A 4,516-nucleotide genomic window follows, 5' to 3' on the forward strand; every position below is an offset into this window, starting at 1 on the left:
TATATATATATACACATACACATATACGTGTATGTATGTATGTATGTATGTATGTATGCATGTATAAACCTCCGTAGGGAAAGCAAATGCCAAAACGAAACTGCACCTGGGTCGTGGAGTTCTTGCAAGCGATGATACCATTGGCTTTCAGAGAGAACCACAATTAATCATTAGGAATCATTAGGAAATTAACGAGGACGAGTTTGAATAACTAGAGAAAATTGGATGATATCCGTTTCTACTCTAGTCGCAACACCTGAAAATTTGAATTTGAGGAAGCCAGTCGATTACATCAATCCCAGTGCTAAACTAGTACTTGTTTTTATCGACCCTCAAAGGATGAAAGGCAAAGTTGACCTCGGTGTGACTTGAACTGAGACCGTAATGTATCGGAAGAAATATGGCTAAGAATTTTGTCCGAATCACTAACGATTATATCAACTTGCCGCTTTCAGAATACGAAATAATATCAGGAAAGTCTACGTAGAAATGGGAGAGGACAGTTTGAAATGACGAAATACCGGAAGGTAGTAAATCACTGACTCTAGAAATCACGAGAAGTTTTGTCTTTCTCTATGTTTTACTTGTTTCAATCATAGGAAAGCGGCCATGCTAGGGTACGGCCTTGAAGAGTTTAGTCAAACAAATCGACCTCAGTGCTTATTTTTACGTCTAGTACTTATTTTATAGGTCTTTTTCGTCGAACCGTTAGGTTACAAGGACGTAAACAAACAAATACTGGTTGTCAGTCGTTGATAGGGACAAACACAAATATACGCACACATACATACATACATACATACATACATACATGCATGCATGCATACATACATACATACATACATATATACATACATACATAAATACATACATACATACATGCATACACACACGCACGCACGCGTACGCACACACACACACACACACACACACACACACACACACACACACACACAAATGACGAGCTTCGCCACAGCTTCGTTTACCAAATTCTCCCACAAAGCATTGGTGACACTTACCCAAAGTGCCTCGCAGTGACACTGAACTGGAAACCACGTAGTTGCTAAACGAGCGTCTTAACTACACAGACGTGCCTGAACTTGAAATATTACGTTATGGAAACTAAAGCTAGCCGATTAGACATATAGCGGAAGTTCACGTGATACCAGAAAAAGCAAGCCACCAGAAAATATATCCATAGCAAGAGCTAGATGGATAAAAAAAAAAAGGCACGTCTAATCAATGGAATGATACGCGGAGAGTAGCTACAGCCTATCTAAAAAAAAAAAAACGTGGGTCAATATGTGCAATTAAATCTAAAATGTTGATACGCTGGGAGCTAAGTAAATTTAAGCCGGTATTTGATAATCCATGCCAAATAGTAAAAAGTAAGCAAAAGAAAATTGTTAAAAACGTAAAAGTGTAGTAAGAAAACTTACAAAGATCGTATAAAAAGGCTGAAGAGGAATCATAAATAAATTTTGAAGGAATCGTGGCAGACAGAAATGGAAATCTGTGAGTATAGAGTGATTCTGATGGACTCTTCCGTCGAGAATGACGTATGAGCGTTCAGCTTTTGCTGAACGGCCTGTACACATGATGTTAATAGTGATCAAATGTCCGTGCCGCACTTTAGCTCACTGGCTCCATCAAATCGACGTTGTCTGAACAGGTATCGAAGTGATCGCGGAGAAACGTGAGATGAAGTGGTTTGCTCGAGAACACAACGCACCAACCGTTCGTAGGAATTGAAACCATGATCTAGCGGTTGTAAGTGCAACACCTTAACCATAAAGCCATGCGCCCTCACTAGAGAGTGATTATATCAAGTCAGAAAATCATAAAAACAATCGTGAAAGAAGTGATTTTTATAAAGTCAGGAGCCCCGTGGACTAGTTACAAATGGAGCTGGTTCACATTCTGTAACGTCGATATGGCGTGTGTGTTTCTTTGTAGTCCGGCGCAAGTTATAGGAATATATAGAGAGATCAGTGGCAGGAAAAGTTTTCGTATAGGTGTAATACGACTGGTTCAGAAGATACCCATTATCGAAAAACTAACTAAAATTTTGTGTTAGGGAAAAAATAACATTAGTTAATTAATAATATTATCTAATTATTTCGGCAACTGCGGGAGGCAACTTCAGATATGTTTCGCTCTTATTATAACCTCATTAGAGAAGCATAGGCTTCACCGTACTTGCCAAATTAAAGATGAGAGAATCAGTAAATAAATATACAAGATTATACACTGGTTAGGTAGAGATACAATTATTTGGAGAATTCAATGAAATGTTAAGTTGATCACGGTGAGACGATTAATAAATTGATCAAGTTTTAAATTCCAAACATCATTGGTGAGATTAAACAACGATGTCTTCAACAAGACGCAATGGCCTTGCATTTTAAGAGACGAGTGAGCTGAAAGTGTCGCTCTCTCTCTCTCTCTCTCCCTCCCCCTCTCTATCTCTCTCTCTCCCTCTCTCTCTCTCTCCCCCTCTCTCTCTCTCCCTCTCTCTTTCTCTCCCTCTCTCTCCCTCATACACACATTGTACACCCACATGCATACATACACGCATACATACGTGCATGCACATAAAGACACACACGCACGCACATACATACATACATACATACATAGAGAAAAAGAGAACAACTACGCCGAGCTACTGAGAAATTTGCAGATACTACAAGTTCAGATTCATACCCGTGATTGTTGGGGCATTGGGATATGTAACGAACTGCCTCAACAAAAAACCTGGAAAAATTAGGGTTCTCAAAACCTAAAAAAAAGGCTGATTAGATAGAAGACTACAGATTCAAGCCATCAATGGAACTGTAAAGATATGTAAAACTTTCCAAAAATTTAGCACATAAATACATATGCATGCATCTAGACATGAAAATATATACATAAAAACACATCCATAAAACAAACATACAAATCTGCGCATAAATACATATGCATACGCCATGACATGAAAATATATACATAAAAACGCATCCATAAAACAAACGTACAAATCTGCGCATACACTAACACCAAATACTGCACACACACACACACACACATGCACAAATACATATATGATGTTGATAAAAGTTTCAATGAAGGAGCCTTGAATCTATGTTAGAGTCCGGCCCTTTCTCTATGGACAAGAAATACAGAAATGAAACTGATTGATAACATACATACATATATATATATTTATATATATATACACACACACGCGTGTGTGTGTGTGTGTGTGTGTGTGCTGAGATGTAGGATTCGTCAGAAATTCGGTATCTCAACACGTAGGAAGCCAGGAAAGGCCGGGTATTGGACTTACTTTATTTTCTTCCTTACCTGTTTGTTTGTTTAAAATCACCTGAAGATGGCAGATTTTTGCCATGATATAATCTAGGAATGTATCAATAAAATGCTAACAATAAAGAAGCAACTGTTGTAAATTTCGAAACCCACTCGTGTTCTGATATATTCTTCAGTTGTAAAGTTACTCAAGGAGAGAAAGTTTCTGGCATTGTATTTACCAGCGTTTCAAACTACACGCGCGCGCACATACACACGTGTGTATATACTCTTTTACTTTTTTACTTGTTTCAGTCATTTGACTGCGGCCATGCTGGAGCACCGCCTTTAGTCGAGCAAATCGACCCCAGGACTTATTCTTTGTAAGCCAAATACTTATTCTTTGTAAGCCAAATACTTATTCTATCGGTATCTTTTTCCGAACCGCTAAGTTACGGGGACGTAAACACACCAGCATCGGTTGTGAAGTGATGGTGGGGAGACAAACACAGACACGCAAACACACACATATATATATACACATATATACGACGGGCTTCTTTCAGCTTCCGTCTACCAAATCCACTCACAAGGCTTTGGTCGGCCCGAAGCTATAGTAGAAGACACTTGCCCAAGGTGTCACGCAGTGGGACTGAACCCGGAACCATGTGGTCGGTAAGCAAGCTACTTACCACACAGCCACTCCTGCGCCTATATGTATATTTCTATAGCTCAAATGCGAGAGGGAGAAAGAAAAAGACATTGGAAGAAAGAAGTAAAGAACGATAAAAAAGAAAGGAAAAGAACGCGAAAGAGAATTAAATAAATATATAAATAAATACATACAAAAACCAAAAAATTGTAAGAAATGAACAAGAAACAAAGACAGAAAGGAAGGAAGTAAAGAACGCAACTGAAGATAAAAAAAAATGAGACAAAACAAAAAGATAAATTCTGAAAAAAAAAAAGGAAAAAGAAAAAAAGGTTAAACCACTTACAGTTTGATGTGAAGTGATATTCCAACAATTGTAAATCTATTCTTTTAATACACAGTTGAATTACAACAGCACACTGGTGCACTGCTTACAATCGTTCTTGGATGTTTATGATTTTTCTCTATTTGTTTCAATGTTTATTATTTCTCTTTCAAATATTTGTTAATTTTCTTTTCGTTGATGTTTTATTTTTAGGAAATAATCTTCGTTTCACTTTTTTTTTTTTTTTT

At 37.6% G+C, this 4,516-nt stretch overlaps 1 protein-coding gene across 1 annotated transcript in view; it reads right to left on the minus strand.

Moving 5' to 3' along the window:
- Positions 1–4,510, minus strand: part of LOC106871936 (noggin-3) — a 41,076-nt gene extending 36,566 nt beyond the window's left edge. The window contains exon 1 of the mRNA XM_014918698.2: positions 4,290–4,510. The gene's annotated coding sequence lies outside the window, so the exon portion shown is untranslated. The remainder of the gene's footprint in view (positions 1–4,289) is intronic.
- Positions 4,511–4,516: the final 6 nt, after the last annotated feature.

The sequence above is a fragment of the Octopus bimaculoides genome, chromosome 5, assembly GCF_001194135.2.
Source record: "Octopus bimaculoides isolate UCB-OBI-ISO-001 chromosome 5, ASM119413v2, whole genome shotgun sequence".
In the NCBI taxonomy this organism is placed as follows: Eukaryota; Metazoa; Mollusca; class Cephalopoda; order Octopoda; family Octopodidae; genus Octopus; species Octopus bimaculoides.